This window comes from Schistocerca gregaria, chromosome 8, assembly GCF_023897955.1.
Source record: "Schistocerca gregaria isolate iqSchGreg1 chromosome 8, iqSchGreg1.2, whole genome shotgun sequence".
Lineage (NCBI taxonomy): Eukaryota > Metazoa > Arthropoda > Insecta > Orthoptera > Acrididae > Schistocerca > Schistocerca gregaria.
The window spans coordinates 180,722,831-180,746,619 of record NC_064927.1 but is presented as its reverse complement, the minus strand read 5'-3'; the positions used below and the strand labels follow the sequence as shown (position 1 = coordinate 180,746,619).

Genomic DNA, 23,789 nt, shown 5'->3' with positions numbered 1-23,789 from the left:
CTAGATACCATCTTGCAGATATTCCAAAAACTCTCCACACGACTGTACAATAACACGAGACACTCACGCAACTCGTTTATCCTTTCTCTGGGTAACTACGACCACAACCATAGATGGAAGCATAACAGACCGAAGACACTATTGCCTAGGAACTAAACATCTATGGTCCATAGCACGCTAACATGACAGTACTGGAGAGCCCCAGCAAAACAGCTACTACTGGTAACCCCAGATGCTCGACCCGCCGGAAAACAGGCAACCGCAGGGAAACCGTACTGTACACAGCACGCAAACCAGCCACACACCCCCTACACTGTCTGTGAGCCGATCTATAACCGATCGCCCACTAATGTACAGCGACCTTGAACTGTTGCAGGGACGCAGCAACGGGAGCAAGCCCCGCAATGAGCTCCAGTAACGACAAAGGTAACGATACCTCGCACTAACACAACCACACCTTGCATGCACTGTCGCAGATAGCAGGCCGCTACTGCCCTTACTACCCGTCCTACTGTCGCAGAAGTTTTTTTCTACTGGCGCTTGCCTTGGCCTTTTCCTCTGCCCTTACAACCGCTACCCTTCGATCGCTTTCGTCTACTTTCTTCCTCCTGATGGACCATGTTATTGAGTAATCTTACCCAGATGCATGGATAACATCACAGTCCGCATCCTGTGACTCCTGATTAAAAAACTAACATGTTATACGGAGGTGACAGTAGAACTTTTGATTTGGTCACCACGTTGGTGTGGGCGTGGAGGGGCCCCATCCTTTGCGTGCTATGAAAACCGCTAGAGGTGTCGCAAAAAACTTGAGCCGTGAGCAGAAACGCATTTTCATCCACAATGCCGGGAAAGTTCATTCCTTTGTTCAGAAATGAGGGCTGCCTTATGTCGTCGGCACACGGACCGTGCATTCGAACGATGAGCGTTGAGAGTGCCGAGTTTCTGACGTCATAGTGTGGATAAAGCGCGTCGCGTACTCTTTCTCTTGGACGTGAACTTTTGGCAGCATTAGCGGAAGCGGAAAAAAAACCTACAGTTATTTCCAACAGGGTCGAGCAACTGCCCATACAGCCGACCGAACCTTGGAGCACATTTACATAATCTTCACTCCTGCCAGTTCTCAGCAGAGGTCAGTCTGGTCGCGGCATTAGCCGGCCACCCAGGTTACCTAATTTGTCAGTGTGCGAGTACTTTCTGCGGAGAGCCCTCAAGTCTAATGTGTATCGTAACAACCCTCACAGTCTTCAAGAACTACAGCATAACATTGCGGATAAGACTGCAGCGATTCCAGCAGTCCAGCTTCGATCCGCCTTCAGTAACTTGCTGACCAGGGCAAAAAGTTTCAAGAGATGAATGGTGGTCACTTTGAAATCTGCTATAATCAGAATAGTACTGTCCGCCCCCGTTAGCTGAGTGGTAGCCGTCACGGTAACTCAGCGTGCTCGGTCAGAGGGTTAGCAACCCTCTGTAAAAAAAAAAAAAAAAAAAAAAAAAAAAAAAAAAAAAAAAAAAAAATAAAAAACTGAGTTAATGGACCAACGACGAACTGAAACGGTCGTCTTGCGACGTCCGCCCAGAGCAGATGCAAAGAACGAAGATGAACAAAATTATATTTAAAAAAAAAGTGGTCAGCGCGGCTGAATGCCAGGCCAAGGGGTCCGGGTTCGATTCCTGGCTGGAGCAGGAGATTTTCTCCGCACCGGGACTGGGTGTTGTGTTGTCCTCATCTTTATTTCATCCTCACTGTCGGCGCGCAAGTCCCCCAATGTGGGGTCGAATGCAATAAGACTTGCTCTCGGTGGTCGAACTTCCCCGAATGGGGGACTCCCGGCCCACAACGCCGTACGCTCATTTCCATTTGAGGGTAGTACTGTATTTTTTTTCCTTTGTCGTGTTTCTTTGTACCCTGGAACTCTGACCTCCGGCTAATTTTATTTGCCCCACCCTGTGTAAATGCCGTCTCTAAGCACCAGCAAATTGAGGATCTCTCGAAAACACACCAATATTAGAATGATTTGTTGTAATAAAATGAGAGAAAACGTGGTATTGGTGGCTAAAGTATTACAGCAACTTGAGTATTATAAAAAGTATGCTGTTAAAAGGGATCAAAAATGCTTTTCTTGGTCAACCTAGCTATAATTAAGTGTAACATATCTACCCATTATACCTTTCAGTAAATGCTAAGGTGCTAAGCGTGGTTGTAACTTAATCACGATCGATGTAGTGTAATGACTAAAGATGAGGAAGTGAAAGGTAACAGGTGATGCATTACTGGGTCCAAACATGTTTTTTACTAACCATCGCGTTTTCTAAATGATTGTGACGCTTTCTAATTAGTTCAATATAAGTGTCTCCTATGACATTCGACGTTGTGTAAGTGCGCTCTTTCTGAGGAGTGTTTGCTCGATTATCTTAATCTACAAGACAGTTTGCACCACTTGCAGTAAAATGTTTTGAAATTTCTTGTTAAAATTTTAGTATTTCACATGTTGTAAGGATTTGCTGCTGAATAGGAACAATGATGAAGTAAGAATGACCTTAGGATTTTATTAAAAACTGAGAATCATGAAATAATTTTTATCTGACCTTGGAGCGGGCCGAGATGGCTGAGCGATTCTAGGCGCTACAGTCTGGAACCGCGCGACCGCTACGGTCGCAGGTTCGAATACTGCCTCGGGCATGGCTGTGTGTGATGTCCTTAGGTTAGTTAGGTTTAAGTAGTTCTAAGTTCTAGGGGACTGATGACCTCAGAATTTAAGTCCCATAGTGCTGAGAGCCATTTGAAACATTTTTTGAACCTTATGTTGGAGAAATGCCGTAAATTTGTATACCACTGTCTATAATGGAACATCTATAAGCCGATGTCCTTATTGAACGTAGACAACATGAGTAGCACATGGGCAAGAGAGGAAATGTTCGTTTTAATAGAGCTATCGTGGGAGTTTTACGCCCGTTCATTTTGTAAACAGTGCGATATGCGAGCCAGAAACAGACGACAACTGCCGCTGGTGCGCGGAACGCTCGCGCATACGAGGTTCACGTTCACATACAGTATGCACAGGTCGCATCTCTTCTAAGCAGTCAGCAGCGCGTTAAACTCTACGTTAGCGTTAAAAAGCAAGATCCGTGTACGGATGCCTTAAGTTCACTGCTGTTTGGCGACCTGCGCGCTACGAGCGTTCTCGTTGCTATCTCTTTTCTCTGCAGCACGGCACTGCAGTCTTCGTGTACCGTACTTGCAACGGAAGTTGTTTACAACAGGCACATTTCATTATATACAGTGCCATTACGAGGAAGCAAATGTCTTATTGAAAAATATCCTTGAGAGGATAGGAGAAACCGCTACCTATAACAATCGGTAAATAAATAGAATAAAGGAGTAAGGAATCATACGAGTTCCTGTTGGCGAATAATGCCTCCGAATGTTTCTCTGAGAACTCTTAAGGCTCTTTAAATAAAACAAACGTTGTTAACATTCTACATCATTATTCTTCATTTTTGTATACTTGCAGTGCTCCGCCGCTAGAGGGCTCCGAGTTGTAGTGTGTAACGTGCTGGTGTAAAACGTATCTATGTCGGTACCTGAGAAACAGAGTGCTGTAATTGAGTTTCGAATTCAAAGAGTTCGTCCACACATGGAACACGGTCTCGTTCAGCATGACATTGCCAGACCACACATAAACGTCGCGGTGTCTGGAACAATTCGATGTTTTGAGTTCACCGTCATAAATCATCGCCCATGCAGTTGCAACTTAAAGAACAGCTTTGAGGACTTCACTATGATATTGATGAAACGGTGCAGACAAAGCCAAGATTGTGGACCTGACAAGAAAGCCAACCATTCTACACTGACCGTTTCAACAAACTGATCTTTCGATGGGAGAAATTTGTTCGTCGCCAGGGTGGCTATATGTTGAGGAACAAATATGTGGAAATGAGGAACAAATTTTAATAACGTTTTTTATGTTAAAAGTATTAAGATTTTTGACATAAAATGCTAGGTGTTGCTTTTCACCACGCTCTGATGGTTATAAGTACTTAACATGAGTTTCACTACCTTTTTTTCATAATTTCTTATGCTATTTACAAAATAGTCGTCATATTTTCGGCTACATAGTGTTGGTTTAGTACTAAAAGACATGAATGATAACAAATTAACCATAGATGAAGCTAAAAGTGATGAATCAAATGACGTAAGCCACATTCTCATTAAGAACGAAATATTTGTGAAGCTGAATGTAATAGTAACCTACTCCTAGACTGATTGTGAAAAATACAACTTTATTATCGTTCCATGACATATGAGGTAGTTCTGGTTAATAGCAGAAATGTGTTTGAAAGGTTCATTATAATAGGGTGATTACATTGCATTAGATGTAAATGCAATGATCTCAAGAACTACTTTGTTTCTGTAAAAACAAGATGTCAAAAGATAAAATTGTTGAACCAAATCACATTCAGCAAGTCTAATACAATAACTGAGTCCCTTCGTAAAATTATGCTAAAGGTTTCGATAAAGAGATTTGTAAAAATGAAATTACAATGACAAAGAAAGTATGTGTGTAGAAAGACAAACGTCATTATAAAAGCTGTGAGCAGTAAAGTGAGAATGACATAAAGCAGTGGACTTGCCAAACTAATGGAATTCAGGTACACACATCAAAAGATGTTTTGCATCACCTCGGTTCCAAGAGTTCCGGAACCTGTACAGAAAACCGGAATAGAGATCAACATAAACATCATGTCTGCCCTTTTTATTGCTCATGGAAACCACATATTGCATGTTGTACCACCATACAGCGAGACCTTCAGAGGTAGTGCTCCAGATTGCTGTACACACCGGTACCTCTAATACCAATAGCACGTCCTCCTGCATTGATGCATGCCTGTATACGTCGTGGCATACTATCCACATGTTCATCAAGGCACTGTTGGTTCAGATTGTCCCACTCCTCAACGGAGATTCGGCGTAGACCCCTCAGAGTGGTTGGTGGGTCACGTCGTCCATAAACGTCGTCCTTTACAATCTATCCCAGGCATGTTCGATAGGGTTCATGTCAGGAGAGCATGCTGGCCATTCTAGTCGAGCGATGTCGTTATGCTGAAGGAAGTCATTCATAAGATGTGCACGATGGAGGCGAGGATTGTAGTCTGTGAAGACGAATGCCTGGTCGATATGCTGCCGCTATGGTTGCACTACCGGTCAGAGGATGGCATTCACGTATAGTACAGCCGTTACGGAGTTTCCAGGACCACCAGCGGCGTACTTCGGCCCCACATAATGCCACCCCAAAACAGCAGGGAACCTCCAACTTGCTGCACTCGCTGGACAGTATGTCTGAGGTGTTCAGCCTAATCGGATTGCCTCCAAACACGTCTCTGACGATTGTATGGTTTAAGGCATATGCGACACTCACCGGTGAAGAGAACTTGACGCCAATCTTGAGCGGTCCATTAGGCATATTGTTGGGCCCATCTGTAACGTGCTGTATGGTGTCGTGGTTGCAAAGTTGGACCTCGCCATCGACGTCGGGAGTGAAGTTGCGCATCATGCAGCCTATTGCGCACAGTTTGCCTTGTAACACGACGTCCTGTCGCTGTTCGAAAAGCATTATTCAACATGGTGGCGATGCTGTCAGGGTTCCTCCGAGCCATAATCCGTAGGTAGCGGTCATCCACTGCAGTGTTAGCCCTTGGGCTGTTTAAGCGAGGCATGTCATCGACAGTTCCTAACTCTGTGTGGCTCCTCCATGTCCGAACAACATCGCTTTGGTTCACTCCGACAAGCCTGGACACTTCCCTTGTTGAGAGCCCTTCATGGCACAAAGTAACGATGCGGAAGCGACTGAACCGCGATATTGAGCATCTAGGCATGGTTGAACTACAGACATCACGAGCCATGTACCTCCTTCCTGGTGGAATGACTGGAACTGATCGGCTGTCGGACCACCTCCATCGAATAGGTGCTGCTCATACATGATTATTTACATCATGGGGCGGGTTTAGTGACATCGCTGAACAGTCCAAGGGACTGTGTCTGTGATACAATATCCATAGTCAACGTCTATCTCCATGAGTTCTGGGAACCGGGATGTTGCAAAACTTTTTTAATGTGTGTAGAAAAACACAGAACCCATTTCATTCTGTGATTGCCAGTGGCTCGAAGTACGTGTCAAGACAATAATGTGATTATACCTTTAACGGCATAAAATCATATGTTTAAACGAAGGAAGTAGCACCAGAGGGTCATAATAAGAGCGACGTAACTATTGTGATGAATGTTTATGTTGTTATATGTTAAAAAGCAGGAGAAACATGTCATAAGTTACATATGTCATATCAAACACAAATGATATAGCCAAAAATGGACCACCGAATTGTTTGTCACTAAGGTAGTGGATGAACGGGAAGTTTGGTTTCGTGGCTAATCAAACAGCTAAAATTTTACTCTCCTACTGAGATCGCATCGGAAGAGATCTGACGATGTGGTGGGTGAGTATTTGAAGTGTTCTTGGCATAACGTGGAGCCCCGAAGAAACATTCGTGACCGTTGATTTGCTTTGAACGAAGAAATGGATGCCTGGGTAGAATCATGGTTCCATAGGGAACCGCAAACATTTTTCCATGAAGGTATTGACTGTTGTGTGTCCCTGGGGATAAATACATCAACAGTGAAGGGGAATAATTTTCAAATGATAAACAGTTTACTTTTTTCCATCTGTTCTGTTTTCACTTGACTGCGTTTTATATTAGACTGCGATGACACTTATAGGTCGGAGGCTATATTTCTAGTTGAGTCTTTGTTCCGTTTCCGCCACTCATATCTATAAAAAGGACATGTTTATGTACATTGTACATATGTTTGGAGCATCTGGAAGACTCAACTGGTCGAGTGTAACATACTGTGACGTTGCCCAACTATAACAGGATGGCTCTGAGCACTATGGGACTTAACATCTATGGTCATCAGTCCCCTAGAACTTAGAACTACTTAAACCTAACTAACCTAAGGACAGCACGCAACACCCAGCCATCAAGAAGCAGAGAAAATCCCTGACCCCGCCGGGAATCGAACCCGGGAACCCGGGCGTGGGAAGCGAGAACGCTACCGCACGACCACGAGATGCGGGCTAACACTATAACAGGAAGTCCACTTGCTGGCTGAAGGCTCCCCATACGCAGTGGGCTAAGTGGCACGATCGGTCGCTAGCAGTCATTGAATGTAAAGGTATACTGGCTGTGGAAGGGTGCAGGGCCCACCTTGTTTAACTGTGAAATCGAGAGTATCTTTCTGAACATTTGTCCATAACACTTATGTGTTCTCGGAAACATGCCTGTGGCTGCATGAGTTGCTTGTCTCCTTGTTTCAACAAACTTAGGCCAGTTTCATTGCAGATATTGTGTGCCGTCCTTGTGTGACAGCGCAAATCCGAGAACTGGAATACTCTGTAGTCTTGTTTGCCGCTTAAGGTTTCACGAGTGAACTAGTTTATTTTTATGTTTAAAAACCATTTAATTTTTCTGCCTTACGTCGTTGAGTTCTATTGACTAACATTGTCAGGTCCCTACCCAAGATTTTAAGATTGTGTTGAAGTTCTGAGACCTGAGGGTCTTTGCTAGCCAATTGCTTTAACTTCTTTATGGTTTTCACAAAGTTCTTGGATCATTACATGCAACTAGTTGTCCTTTTTAAACAGGAGATAACATCTACATCTGCATTTACATCTAAGTCAACATCTACATCATACTCCGCAACCCACCTAATGGAGTGTGGAGGAGGGTACTTTCGGTACCACTATCTGATCCCTCCAACCCCGTTCCACTTATTTTTATTAACCTGATTTAAGCTCAATTTCTTCTTTCTATTGGTTTCATTGTTACAATGTAAAATTCTTCTAGTTTTTCTGGCGATTTTTATTTACTTAAAATAGATCTAGTTCTCACGAAAAATCTAATCTAACGAGCGCCTTTCTAGACATTCTATTATGATCAGTGGCTGCGTGAATTTAGATGGAAGTTATGTAGAGCCTTCGGTACCTTCAGTACCTTCAGTACTGAAACTGGTGCCGGCATCTTGGTTATTTTAAAGGAACTGGCTGGGTCTTTCACCACCTTTGTTTTGTTGTATATTTTTGAGTAATCTGTGTTATTTGGTTGTTCAATAAATCAGTGCAATTTTTCAGTTTTATGTGAATGATGTTTATTTAGTCGCCTGGCGCTTCCAGTCCCACTCTTCGCTCCCTAATACTCAATAAGAACACTATAACAAAAATTTAGAGAAAGTGCTTACTTTGATTCAAAAAGGAGTTCATTACTGAGGAACACAAAATATCAATAATTGGGGAGCAACCTTCAAATAGTTTAGATATTGAGAATCTACAGTTTAAGAGAAGCCTGAGGGTTTTAGTAAACGTCAATTACAACTATCACATAGACGAAATGGTTGGCCTTATTATGCGCAGCACATACAAAATACGATCAAAAGTATCCGGACACCTGGCTGAAAGTGACTTACAAGTTCGTGGCGCCCTCCATCGGTAATGCTGGAATTCAGTATTGTGTTGGACGACCCTTAGCTTTGATGACAGCTTCCACTTTCGCAGGCATACGTTCAGTCAGGTGCTGGAAAGTTTCTTGGGGAATGGCGGCCCATTCTTCAAGGAGTGCTGCACTGAGAAGAGGTATCGATGTCGGTCGGTGAGGCCTGGCACGAAGTTAGCGTTCCAAAACATCCCAAAGGTGTTGTATAGAATTCAGCTCAGGACTCTGTGCAGGGCAGTCCATTACATGGATGTTACTGTCGTGTAACCACTCCGTCACATGCCGTGCATTGTGAACAGGTGATCGATCGTGTAGAAAATGCAATCGCCATCCCCGAATTGCTCTTCAACAGTGGGAAGCAAGAAAGTGCTTAAAATATCAATGTAGGTCTGTGCTGTGCTACTGCCACGCAAAACGATAGGGGATGGAAGCCCCCTGGATGAAAAACACGACCACACCATAACACCACGGCCTCCGAATTTTACTGTTGGCACTAGACATGCTTCCAGATGACTTTCATCGAGCATTCGCCATACCCACACTCTGCCATCGGATCGCCACATTGTCTACCGTGATTCGTCACTTCACACAACGTGTTTTCACTGTCCAATCTTTTAATGTTTAAGCTCCTTACATAAAGCTAGGCGTCATTTGGCATTTACCGGCGTGGTTTGTGGCTTATGAGCAGCCACTTTACGAAAAAAATCAAGTTTTATCACCTCCGGCGTAACTGTTATAGCACTTGCAGTGGATCCTGATGCAGTTTGGAATTCATGTGTAATGGTCTGGACAGATGTCTGCGTATTACACATTACGACCCTGTTCAACTGTCGGCGGTCTCTGTCAGTCAACAGACGAGGTTGGCCTGTATGCTTTTGTGCTGTACGTGTCCATTCCCGTTTCCACTTCACTCTCACAATGGAAACAGTGGACCTTGGAATGTTTGCAGTGTGGAAATCTAGCGTACAGACGAATGACACAAGTGACACCCAAATACCCTGCCCAAGTTCGAAGTTCCGCGGAGCGCCCCATTCTGCTCTCTGACGATGTCTACTGATTACTGAGGACGCTGATAGGGAGAACCTGGCAGCAGGTGGCAGCAAAATTCACCTAATATGAAAAATTCATGTTTTGGGGGGTATCCGGGTACTTTTGATCACACAGCATATCTGGTGTACGTCCGATGGTTAATTTGGTGTCTTTTATCTGATGTTTCTGAAGATACATTCAGTTTTATTTTTGTGATGTGTAGATGGAGGTATCCCGAAACGAACTGCTAATGAGATTCTTCATACAATGGAAAATGTTTCTTCGTCCTCATTTGAAAGGAACTGTAGCACTGATAATAATTTTTGATGCTCATTCAATGGAGCAATACCAGGTCGGTCCGGTGCGAGGATACTTACTGTCTGTGAAATAGAAACACGAAGAACAGTCAGTTCTTCCAGCAATGATTTGCTTCAGCTGTCTGCGAGTGTAATTGTGTGGGCGGCACAGCACACACTCAATCGCTCCTGAAAACATTGATTATTCTTTGGATTCTATTGTTTCCATAAATAAATATCTTTCAACTGAAGTTCAAAAATCTGTATTGATTGCGGAAATGAAACTACAATTTAGAAAACATTTCATCTATTTATACTGTGAACTAATGCGAAGTTTCTCATTGTAGCTGGACGTAGTACGAAACGTCTCAGGAGCACTTTCTATCATGAATTACTCCACTTACACGCCAAAGACGCAAAATAAGAAAAAAATTGAAAACACCTTTAGAAAGGCCAGAGAAATGACATCCTATAACTTTTATTTCTGACATGTGGCACATTATTAATATTTTCATATAATATTGGTGATTTAATACTTTTGAGTTCTATGCCCGGAAAAGTATTAATTATGATCACATATATTAATTTCGTAAACTGATTACTTTTATTTGGAGACCATAGCCTCGAAATATTTTTGTCATTTTGTTATATATAACCTAAGTGTTTATGAAATTATTTAATTAATTTCTAAATGAAAATGTTTAAACATTTTTTACATTTTTCACTTCCCTTGGGATCACTCTACTAAGAGTCTGTGGAATGATAATTGTATCCAAACGTATCAGTTTCAGTTTGAACCAAACCTAGAAAAATTATTGTGGTATTCCAACCAACTGTCCAGCTAATGACTGTCTTATTTACTTAACATTCTCATATAGCACAAGATGTGGAAAGTTTGGATGTAGGATACATTTCTTTTATATCCATCAATGATCACAAAACGTTTTGGTCCTTACAATACCGATTTAGATTAACGAAGACCATATTCAAATCTGTAGCAAAACGTGGGAAAGCAAATACAACTATTGGAAAGTTTCTTTCTTAAAATAATAAAAATCCCAGAATGAAAAGTATAACTTCCATAGGTCGAAACATACGCGTAAAATACGACGAGACATACCTGTTTTACAACATGTCCTATGACTAATATAATAAATTCACAGTGCATTTCTTGACAAAAAATAAATACAAAATGAGCTTAGCTACCAAGCATATATTTCAAATATGGCGTACGAAAGGACACAGTGCGAGCAGAGTCATGCTGTTAACAAAATAAGTTGAAGTATAGTAACCATAAAATATGTTTGTGGCACAGGCAATTTAGATGCCGCTACTGTAGGTTTATTCATATTCGTTAATTTTATAGTTGCACAAAACGCAAAACAATGGGATTACAATGGACAACATCTATAATGAGCTCAGAAGGGGTGTATGTTATTACAGTGATAAAATTAAAACAAGAATAAAGTGAAATTTTGAAATTATTGAAAATGAAGAGTGACAGTGCTTCTAAGATACTTTGTCGTTGATTTTAGATAAGAATATGATAATATAAATTGTTCAAATGGCTCTGAGCACTATGGGACTTAACTTCTAAGGTCATCAGTCCCCTAACTAAACTAAGGACATCACACAAACCCATACCCGAGGCAGGATTCGAACCTGCGACCGTAGCGGTGGCGCGGTTCCAGACTGTAGCGCCTAGAACCGCTCGGCCATCAGGGCCGGCGTATATGATAATATAGAAGAGAGCTGTAACAACTTATGCACCTTATAAGCCAACCATAGGATTACCTATTGTATTTTACTGCATTTTGTACATTTATAAGCGAATATGAGTCACCTTGCAACAGCGACATCTAACGTGCCTATGCCACAAAGATTTATGACTACTGTAACTCGATTTATTTTGAAGAGGAGCCTTGTTAACAGGATAATTCTAACGGCATTGTGGCCTTGTTTACATTATATTTTAAGTGTTGTTGTTGTTGTGGTCTTCAGTCCTGAGAGTAGTTTGATGCAGCTCTCCAGGCTACTATATCCTGCGCAAGTATCTTCAACTCCCAGTACCTACTGCAACCTACATCCTTCTGAATCTGCTTAGTGTATTCATCTCTTGGTCTCCCCCTATGATTTTTACCCTCCATACTACCCTCCAATACTAAATCGGCGATCCCTTAATGCCTCAGAACATGTCCTACCAACCGATCCCTTCTTCTGGCCAAGTTGTGCCACAAACTTCTCCCCAATCCTATTCAATAGTTCCTCATTAGTTATGTGATCTATCCAACTAATCTTCAGCATTCTTCTGTAGCACCACATTTCGAAAGCTTCTATTCTCTTCTTGTCCAAACTATTTATCGTCCGTGTTTCACTCCCATACATGGCTACACTCCATACAAATACTTTCAGAAATAACTTCCTGACACTTAAATCTATACTCGATGTTAACAAATTTCTCTTCTTCACAAACGCTTTCCTTGCCATTGCCAGTCTACACTTTATATCCTCTCTACTTCGACCATCATCAGTTATTGTGCTCCCCAAATAGCAAAACTCCTTTACTACTTTAAGTGTCTCGTTTCCTAATCTAATTCCCTCAGCATCACCCGACTTAATTCGACTACATTCCATTATCCTCGTTTTGCTTTTGCACATGGTAGAGCAGTTGCCCGAGAAAGGCAAAGGTCCCGAGTTCGAGTCTCGGTCAGGCACACAGTTTTAATCTGCCAGGAAGTTTCATATCAGCGCACACTCCGCTGCAGAGTGAAAATCTCATTCTGGAAACATCTCCCTGGCTGTGGCTAAGCCACGTCTCCGCAGTATCCTTTCTTTCGGGAGTGCTAGTTCTGCAAGGTTAGCAGGAGAGCTTCTGTAAAGTTTGGAAGGTAGGAGGCGAGATACTGGCAGAAGTAAAGCTGTGAGGACCAGGCGTGGGTCGTGCTTCGGTAGCTCAGTTGGTAGAGCACTTGCCCGCGAAAGGCAAAGGTCCCGAGATCGAGTCTCTGTCGGGCACACAGTTTCAATCTGCCACGAAGTTTCACATCGGCTCATACGCTGCTGCTAGAAATGTAGATTTGCCTTTTCTTAATCTTTCTTCTAAGATAAGTCGTAAGGTCAGTATTGCCTCACGTGTTCCAGTATTTCTACGGAATCCAAACTGATCTTCCCCGAGGTCGGCTTCTACTAGTTTTTCCATTCGTCTGTAAAGAATTCGTGTTAGTATTTTGCAGCTGTGGCTTATTAAACTGATTGTTCGGTAATTTTCACATCTGGCAACACCTGCTTTCTTTGGGATTGGAATTATTACATTCTTCTTGAAGTCTGAGGGTATTTCGCCCGTTTCATACATCTTGGTCGCCAGATGGTAGAGTTCTGTCAGAACTGGCTCTCCCAAGGCCGTCAGTAGTTCCAATGGAATGTAGTCTACTCTGGGGGCCTTGTGTCGACTCAGGTCCTCCAGTGCTCTGTCAAACTCTTCACGCAGTATCGCATATCCCATTTAATCCTCATCTACATCCTCTTCCATTTCCATAATATTGTCTTCAAGTACATCACCCTTGTATAGACCCTCTATATACTCCTTCCACCTTTCTGCTTTCCCTTCTTTGCTTAGAACTGGGTTTCCATCTGAGCTCCTCATGTTCATACAAGTTATTCTCTTATCTCCAAAGGTCTCTTTAATTTTCCTGTATGCAGTACCTATCTTACCCCTAGTGAGATAAGCCTCTACATCCTTACATTTGTCGTCTAGCCATCCCTGCTTAGCCATTTTGCACTTCCTGTCGATCTCATTTTTGAGACGTTTGTATTCATTTTTGCCTGCTTCATTTACTGCATTCTTATATTTTTTACTTTCACCAATCAAATTCAATATTTCTTCTGTTACCCAAGAATTTCTACTAGCCCTCGTCTTTTTACCTACTTGATCCTCTGCTGCCTTCACTACTTCATCCCTCAAAGCTACCCATTCTTCTTCTACTGTATTTCTTTCCCCCATTCCCGTCAATTGTTCCCTTATGCTCTCCCTGAAACTCTGTACAACCTCTGGTTCTTTCAGTTTATCCAGGTCCCATCTCCTCAAATTGCCACATTTTTGTAGTTTCTTCAGTTTTAATCTACAGGTCATAACCAATAGATTGTGGTCAGAGTCCACATCTGCCCCTGGAAATGTCTTACAATTTAAAACCTGGTTCCTAAATCTCTGTCTTACCATTATATAATCTATCTGATACCTTTTAGTATCTCCAGGGTTCTTCCATGTATACAACCTTATTTCATGATTCTTAAACTAAGTGTTGGCTATGATTAAGTTGTGGTCTGTGCAAAATTCTACCAGGCGGCTTCCTCTTTCATTTCTTAGCCCCAATCCATAGTCACCTACCACGTTTCCTTCTCTCCCTTTTCCTACACTCGAATTCCAGTCACCCATGACTATTAAATTTTCGTTTCCCTTCATTATCTGAATAATTTCTTCGTCATCTGCAGAGCTAGTTGGCATATAAACTTGTACTACTGTAGTAGGTGTGGGCTTCGTATCTATCTTGGCCACAATAATGAGTGCACTATGATGTTTGTATTACCTTACCCGCATTCCTATTTTCCTATTCATTGTTAAACCTACTCCTACATTACCCCTATTTTATTTTCTGTTTATAACCCTGTAGTCACCTGACCAGAAGTCTTGTTCTTTCTGCCACCGAACTTCACTAATTCCCACTATATCTAACCTTAACTTATCCATTTCCCTTTTTAAATTTTCTAACCTACCTGCCCGATGAAGGGATCTGACATTCCACGCTTCGATCCGTAGAACGCCAGTTTTCTTTCTCCTGATAAAGACATCCCCTTGAGTAGTCCCCGATCGGAGATCCGAATGGGGTACTATTTTACCTCCGGAATATTTTACCCAAGAGGACGCCATCATCATTTAATCATATAGTAAAGCTGCATGCCCTCGGGAAAAATTACGGCCGTAGTTTCCCCTTGCTTTCAGCCGTTCGCAGTACCAACACAGCGAGGCCGTTTTGGTTATTGTTACAAGGCCAGATCAGTCAATCATCCAGACTGTTGACCCTGCAACTACTGAAAAGGCTGCTGCCCCTCTTCAGGAACCACACGTTTGTCTGGTCTCTCAACAGATACCCCTCCGTTGCGGTATATCGCTTGAAGGAATTTTTCGTTCTACATCTCATACTCCAAATCTCACTCATACGAGTGTTTCTGCATCGCTGAGGTACGCAAGCCTCCCCACCAACCGCAAGGTCCATGGTTCATGAGGGGGGGGGGGTATATTTTAAATATGTTCTACGAATATGAGCTGATCATGTGGTATTTCTTGAGATGTCACTGTGGCTTCATTATTTTACTCACAGAACATGTTAGAAAACAGCTATGCCTCTTCATATCTTAAGCGCACGTTTTCACATCTATGAAAGTTATACTTTTCATTCTAGCATATTTTTTATTATTTAAGATGTAAACTCTCCACTAGTTTGTTTTCCCATGTTCTCCTGCAGATCTGAAAATGGTCATCGTTGACTGAAACTGGTGGTTTAAGCATCAAAAACTGATGTGAACATTGATGGAAATAAAACAAATTTATTCTACTCTTCCTGGGTCACTGGTTTAATCCGCGACTATGTCGCAGCTTGTGAAGCATTTAGATGTAGAGATAATACTAGAACTTTATGAACTGCATGTACTGGATTGACTATGAAGCAATTTATATCGCAAAGTGTACAGTAAAGATAATGTACACTGCTGTTTGTGAAATGTGAAACGACAAGACCGTGAGATGCGATCACAACAAAATTTATTTCACTAGTTAGGAATATGACAGTCCATAAATGATTAGGATTACAGGTCGGTTCACGCACTGTGACTGCGGAAATTCAGTGCTAAGTAGCGACACCATGTGCTGCAATCAGAGCTACCAGATGTCGTGGCGCGGAATCAAAGAGCGCCTGAAGATTCTTCTGGGGAATAATTTGCCACGTGGTTTGTAGGCACGACCATAAAGCATCAACTGTGGCTGCAGGAGATACTGGACGAACAAGCTGCTAACCGACCATACCCTAGGTATGATCGATGAAAGCCGGCCGCTATGGCCGAGTGGTTTTAGGCGTTTCCATCCGGAACCGCGCTGCTGTCACGGTCACAGGTTCGAATCCTGCCTCCAGCATGGATGTGTGTGATGTCCTTAGGTTAAATAGTTTTAAGTAGTTCTAAGTTCTAGGGGACTGGTGACCTCAGAAGTTAAGTCCCATAGTGCTCAGAGCCATTTGAACCATTTTTTGTTGTCATGCTGAAATGTGGCTTGTGGAACGGCCGGCGGGAAGGGAAGCGCGTCAAACTATAAAACATCTCTGGCGTAGCCGTTGCTGTTAAGATTGCCCTCAAGACGTAGGAGGCGAAATCGCATTTACAGCCAATGGCTCCCCAAATCATCACACTTGGCGTTTATCTGCTATGCTGCTCAGCAATAGTCTGTCCGACTGAGTTCACCACGGCGGCGTCGAACGCGTATCGGGCACCACTGTAGGACAAGCTGAATTGGGGCCCGTCCGAAAACATTAAATGCTGTCACTCTGCATGCCAGTGTCGGGTGTTCATGTGCCAGTTTCAGTCTATGGTGTTGGTGTTTTCTGGTCAATGGAAGCCGATGCAATGGCATGCGTGCCGCCAGTCCAGCCAGCAAAAGAGGGCGTCGAACAGTCGACGTAGACATGCCCCCATCCACTGCAGTGCTCGAACGCCGCACTAACTTTGTGGACGATGCTGCTCAGTCCATTATGGCCAGGAGAAGAAGTTGGCGGTCATCTCTCGCTGTGATCATGTTGTGTCGTCCAATACTCTGTCAGCACTGTTTGCGGCCCTCTTCTCTCTGCTGGTTCCACATGTGGTTCACTGTTGAAGCAGCGTATCCTGTATGACCCGCAGTGTCACAGAACGAGAGACCCGCCTCCAGGACACCAATCATTCAACCCCGTTCAAACACACTCACATACCGATCTAACAACCTATGTTGTCGGCAGGGCACAGCGGCCCTTGGTTACGCGTATGACGTCTCGGCCCCGACTAAGCGTTGTGTAATACTGACCTGATCGGTCACACAAAAGAGGTCTTCCGAGCTCACACCGTCTCTCTGTCCTTTAAATAAATTGCTATGGTTTCACTGTTCTACCTGTCCTCTTATTGCGGAGTGTTGTAGGCCACTGCTTCCGTGTGCTTAGCTTTTCACAAACAGTAGTCTATTTATAAAAGTTGTAAAACTCTATTGGCTTCTGTGTGATTTAAATGAGTTATGATTTCCCTAACACAATTCCCATTATTGAGTAGTATGTACGTCTCCGTAGTCGAGTGGTTTGCGTGGCTGGCTGTCATGCGCAACACCCATGTTCAGTTCCCAGTACAGCCAGGGATTTTTACTTGCTGGTAGGACTGAAACAGTGACCACTCAGCCTCGTGATTTCACCTGAGGAGGTGTGTGAATGAGGAGTAGCAGCTTTAAGATCTACAAAACCCACAAGGGCAGGGAGAACTGTGTGTTGAACCGACGCCTCTCCATGTCGCATCCAAATAACGCTGTTGACTGATAGATGAAACGGCGGACGGTCAGTCCAGATTGGCCAAGTTGGCGGGACTTTCATGTTTCCTCTCCACTACTATACTGGTTTCTAATGTAGATTATTTCGTTACTTTGTGTTAATGTTCGAAAATATCAGTAGTTGTGGGTACTAGTGGCCATTTAACCGGGGGGCAATGGCAGTCACTTTCCTCCCCAGCCACCATTACCATTACGTGACAAATCTCTTCTGCCTTTTTCCCTCAAAAATTTACTGACGATGACTTCTTGGTGGAGACGATGTTCCAATAGTCAACACACCTACCAGGCGCCACTGATGATTTTGTTAACGCCCTATATAGGCTAGATAATGAAACACTAATAACTGTTTCAGATCTTGACCATTTTCACGTTACCTAGTTCGCAGCCTCAGTTAACATTCTAATGCAATAGTTCATCGTTTTAGCATCCGCATGCAATACCAATCGGAGCAGTTGCACTGTTACCTGATCTCTGCACTTGGGCAAATAAAGTAACTTCCAAAGGGCCAAGCGCTAAGCAGTACTCACAGCTGTCCGTATCGACACTAATGAAAAACCAAAATTGAAAAACAGCAAAGAAAAGAAACAAATGGAAAACCTGAAGCTAATTCAAAGAAACCAGACAATCATAAAGTAGAGGAATCAGTAACAAAACCAAAAAGAGAAGAAAGAAACTGTTTGAATAAGATTATAGCGATTCCAATGAAGGCGAACTAAAGTGGATACAATGGGAATTACACAGCCAACCAGTTGCACGTCAAAACTTTATTCAAATCTTTTCCTGTGTTTCGACAGATATAGACTTGTCTTCCTCAGAAGTAGTGATAACACGTGTTACATATTGATCCTTATAAATGCTATGGTATAGCCATAAGGCTTAGTCAACAGTAAAAATAAGCCATGTGCCTAGAAAAAACACAGACCATTTGTATATGTATGATGCACGTCTTCCTTCAATTATACACGGATTATTTTTACTTTTGACTAGGCCTTATGACTTCGTATCTCTCTTCACACTACATGTTACACATGTTATTACTTCCTCGGGGGAAGACAGGTTCAATATCTGTTGAAATCTACGTAAAGGTTTCAACAGACTTTCGTCATGTAAGTGGTTGGCAGCATGATTCCCACAGTATCTATAATTCTATAGTTGCTGACTGTTGCCATGTTCAAGATGTGAGAGGACTAGTCTTTCACAAGGAATCTGAAAATGAAGACTTAGAAGAAAAGGAAGACGTCCGTTTTTACTAAGAACAGTTTGGAATGTATGAAATGTTTTGGTTTTGGTGTTCTTCCTATGGAATATGGGCTCATTTAACATGTAGCGGATGGGACTGTGCTGAAATCTTCAAATGTGACTCATGTGATAGCAAATAACGAAATTAAATATCATTGTAGACCATTTCCTTCTATTTTAGTAACAGAGATGTACCCGACCACTGTAAAATAACTGCAATGATAGAACTGCATTTTTTAAAGATCTTTAACACGACTTTAAAGGAATTTAACTACTGATAGCCATTACAAACAAGATGAGCATTATGACCGTCAAACATACATGTTTCTAAAGAAGAAAAAATTACTGGCAAAATAATCCAGCAAAAAAAAAAAGATATAAAAGACAATCGTTGGAAAAAGTACATAAATACATAAGGAGATAAAGCTTTATGGTCAAAAGATCTTTTTAATTATAAGACTGATACAGACATTTCCTTAAGTAACAATCACAGGTGGAAATACAACAGACCAACGAAAACTGACTACCTAAAACAGACAGCATGACGTCGGCGAGCTCCTGTATTCCAGCAAAGGGAGTGTGCTCCCTGCCGCCATTGGATAAGCAGCTGCCAGCAGCAAGTCGTATAACCCTAGCTTACTTATTTGTTAGATAGTTTAATTAATTTCTTTGCGTGTTTTCGGGTACTTGCATTGTTTAATTCATATTTCTGGCGTATTATAGTATTTGACAGTTGTAGCATCGCGCTTTAGTGTTTACTTGGTAGATTCTTACTTAAATTGCGTGTGAGTTTCGTATAGGAGGTGCAATTTCGAGTTTTAGTTACTGTAATCGTAAATTCAGCAGATTGTAGCGCAGTCGTTAGGCATTTGCACAGGTTAGTTGATACATTCTTTGCGTGTTTAGCTTGCGTTATCTAGGCACGGACTCGTGTTTCAGTAACTGTTGTTCAACATCGATTAGAATGGACAGGGACTGCGATTGCTGTGTTCGGATGAGGGCTGACTTGGCATCCCTTCGCTCACAGCTGCAATCGGCGCTGACTTCGGTCGCGCAGCTTGAGGCTGTTGCCAATGGGCACCACTGTGGGGAGCCGGACTTGGGTATCACGGGGATGTCAACCTCGTCCCGTCTGTCCCCAGATCGGTCTGCCGCTGTGGTTGCCCCGGTTGCTGCCCGCAGTGGGGCTGAGCCCTCGCCTGTGGTTGATTGGGAGGTCGTTCCAAGGCGTGGCAGGCAGCGAAAGGCGTCCCCGGAGGCTGATCAGAAAGCCTCCCCGGTGCGCCTGACAAACCGGTTTCAGGCACTGTCTCTGGCTGAGCCAGATGCAGCTGCCTGCCCTGTTTCAGAGGATCATTCTCAGCCTTCAAGGTCCGGGCAGTCGCAGAGGGTGGGCTTACTGGTAGTTGGGAGCTCCAATGTTAGGCGCGTAATGGGGCCCCTTAGGGATACGGCGGTTAAGGAGGGGAAGAAATCCAGTGTGCACTCTGTGTGCATTCCGGGAGGAGTCATTCCTGATGTGGAAAGGGTCCTTCCGGATGCCATGAAGAGCACAGGGTGCAGCCAGCTGCAGGTGGTGGCACATGTCGGCACTAATGACGTGTGTCGCTTTGGATCTGAGGAAATTCTCTCTGGATTCCAGCGGCTATCTGATTTGGTGAAGGCTGCCGGTCTTGCTTACGAGATGAAGGCAGAGCTCACCATCTGCAGCATCGTCGACAGAACCGACTGCGGACCTTTGGTGCAGAGCCGGGTGGAGGGTATGAATCAGAGGCTCAAACGGTTTTGCGACCGTGTTGGCTGCAGATTCCTTGACTTGCGCCATCGGGTGGTGGGGTTTCGGGTTCCGCTGAATAGGTCAGGAGTTCACTACACTCAGCTGGCGGCTACACGGGTAGCGGAGGCTGTGTGGCGTGGACTGGGCGGTTTTTTAGGTTAGAAGGCCTCGGGAAAGTACGGGGTGGGCTGCAATGTCAAAGGGTGCATGGCAAATACAGGACGTGCTTGGATCAAGGAACAGTCGGAATTATAGTTGTAAATTGTTGTAGTTGCGCTGGAAAAGTCCCTGAGCTTCAAGCGCTAATAGAAAGCACAGAAGCTGATATCGTTATAGGTACAGAAAGCTGGCTAAAGCCTGAAATAAGTTCTGCAGAAATTTTTACGAAGTCTCAGACGGTGTTCAGGAAAGATAGATTAGGCAGAACTGGTGCTGGAGTGTTTGTGTCTGTCAGTAGTGGTTTATCTTGTAGTGAAGTCGAAGTATATACTCCGTGGGAATTGGTATGGGTGGAGGTTATACTTAACAGCCGAATTAAGTTAATAATTGGCTGCTTCTACCGACCCCCAGACTCCGATGATACAGTTGCGGAACAGTTCAGAGAAAGTTTGAGTCTCGTAACAAATAAATACCCCACTCATACGGCTATAGTTGGTGGGGACTTCAACCTACCCTCGGTATGTTGGCAAAAATACTTGTTCAAAACCGGTGGTAGGCAGAAAACGTCTTCCGAGATTCTCCTAAATGCTTTCTCCGAAAATTATTTCGAGCAGTTAGTCCACGAACCCACGCGAATTGTAAATGGTTGCGAAAACACACTTGACCTCTTAGCCACAAACAATCCAGAGCTGATAGAGAGCATCATGACTGATACAGGGATTAGTGATCACAAGGTCGTTGTAGCTAGGTTCAATACAGTTTCTTCCAAATCCGTCAGAAACAAACGCAAAATAATTTTATTTAAAGAAGCGGATAAAGTGTCACTAGAAGCCTTCCTAAAAGACAATTACCATTCCTTCCGAACTGACTATGCAAATGTAGACGAGATGTGGCTCAAATTCAAAGATATAGTAGCAACAGCAATTGAGAGATTCATACCTCATAAATTGGTAAGAGATGGAACGGATCCCCCGTGATACACAAAAAAGGTACGAACGCTGTTGCAGAGGCAACGGAAAAAGCATGCGAAGTTCAGAAGAACGCGAAATCCCGAAGATGGGCTAAAATTTACAGACGCGCGAAATTTGGCACGGACTTCGATGCGAGATGCCTTTAATAGGTTCAACAACGAAACATTGTCTCGAAATTTGGTAGAAAATTCGAAGAAATTCTGGTCGTATGTAAAGTACACAAGCGGCAAGACGCAGTCAATACCTTCGCTGCGCAGTGCCGATGGTACTGTTACCGACGACTGTGCCGCTAAAGCGGAGTTATTGAACGCAGTTTTCCGAAATTCCTTCACCAGGGAAGACGAATGAAATATTCCAGAATTTGAAACACGAACATCTGCTAGCATGAGTTTCTTAGAAGTAGTTACCTTAGGGGTTGCGACGCAACTCAAATCGCTTGATACGGGCAAGTCTTCAGGTCCAGATTGTATACCGATTAGGTTCCTTTCAGATTACGCTGATAATATAGCTCCCTACTTAGCACTCATATACAACCGCTCGCTCACCGATAGATCTGTACCTACAGATTGGAAAATTGCGCAGGTCGCACCAGTGTTTAAGAAGGGTAGTAGGAGTAATCCATTTAACTACAAACCTATATCGTTGACGTCCGTTTGCAGTAGGGTTTTGGAGCATATGCTGTATTGAAACATGATGAATCACCTCGAAGGGAACGATCTATTGACACGTAATCAGCATGGCTTCAGAAAACATCGCTCTTGTGCAACACAGCTAGCTCTTTATTCGCACGAAGTAATGGCCGCTATCGACAGGGGATCTCAAGTTGATTCCGTATTTCTAGATTTCCGGAAAGCTTTTGACACCGTTCCTCACAAGCGACTTCTAATCAAGCTGCGGAGCTATGGGGTATCGTCTTAGTTGTGCGACTGGATTCGTGACTTCCTGTCAGGAAGGTCGCAGTTCGTAGTAACAGACGGCAAATCATCGAGTAAAACTGAAGTGATATCAGGTGTTCCCCAGGGAAGCGTCCTGGGACATCTGCTGTTCCTGATCTATATAAATGACCTGGGTGACAATCTGAGCAGTTCTCGTAGATTGTTCGCAGATGATGCTGTAATTTACCGTCTAGTAAGATCATCCGAAGACCAGTATCAGTTGCAAAGCGATTTAGAAAAGATTGCTGTATGGTGTGTCAGGTGGCAGTTGACGCTAAATAACGAAAAGTGTGAGATGATCCACATGAGTTCCAAAAGAAATCCGTTGGAATTCGATTACTCGATAAATAGTACAATTCTCGAGGCTGTCAATTCAACTAAGTACTTGGGTGTTAAAATTACGATCAACTTCAGTTGGAAGGACCACATAGATAATATTGTGGGGAAGGCGAGCCAAAGGTTGCGTTTCATTGGCAGGACACTTAGAAGATGCAACAAGTCCACTAAAGAGACAGCTTACACTACACTCGTTCGTCCTCTGTTAGAATATTGCTGCGCGGTGTGGGATCCTTACCAGGTGGGATTGACGGAGGACATCGAAAGGGCGCAAAAAAGGGCAGCTCGTTTCGTATTATCACGTAATAGGGGAGAGAGTGTGGCAGATATGATACACGAGTTGGGATGGAAGTCATTACGGCAAAGACGTTTTTCGTCGCGGCGAGACCTTTTTACGAAATTTCAGTCACTAACTTTCTCTTCCGAATGCGAGAATATTTTGTTGAGCCCAACCTACATAGGTAGGAATGATCATCAAAATAAAATAAGAGAAATCAGAGCTCGAACAGAAAGGTTTAGGTGTTCGTTTTTCCCGCGCGCTGTTCGGGAGTGGAATAGTAGAGAGATAGTATGGTTGTGGTTCGATGAACCCTCTGCCAAGCACTTAAATGTGAATTGCAGACTAGAAAAGAAAACTCAAGTGGCAGAGTCTGCAAGAGAGGCGCTCTGCATCGCGGTGTAGCTTGCTCGCCAGGTTTCGAGAGGGTGCGTTTCTGGATGAGGTATCGAATATATTGCTTCCCCCTACTTATACCTCCCGAGGAGATCAAGAATGTAAACTTAGAGAGATTAGAGCGCGCACGGAGGCTTTCAGACAGTCGTTCTTCCCGCGAACCATACGAGACTGGAACAGGAAAGAGAGGTAATGACAGTGGCACGTAAAGTGCCCTCCGC

At 43.4% G+C, this 23,789-nt stretch overlaps 1 protein-coding gene across 1 annotated transcript in view; it reads right to left on the bottom strand.

The window, feature by feature from the left end:
* The window catches only part of LOC126285104 (putative ammonium transporter sll0108), a 115,903-nt gene that overhangs the window by 57,183 nt on the left and 34,931 nt on the right, over positions 1-23,789 (bottom strand). The window lies entirely within an intron of this gene.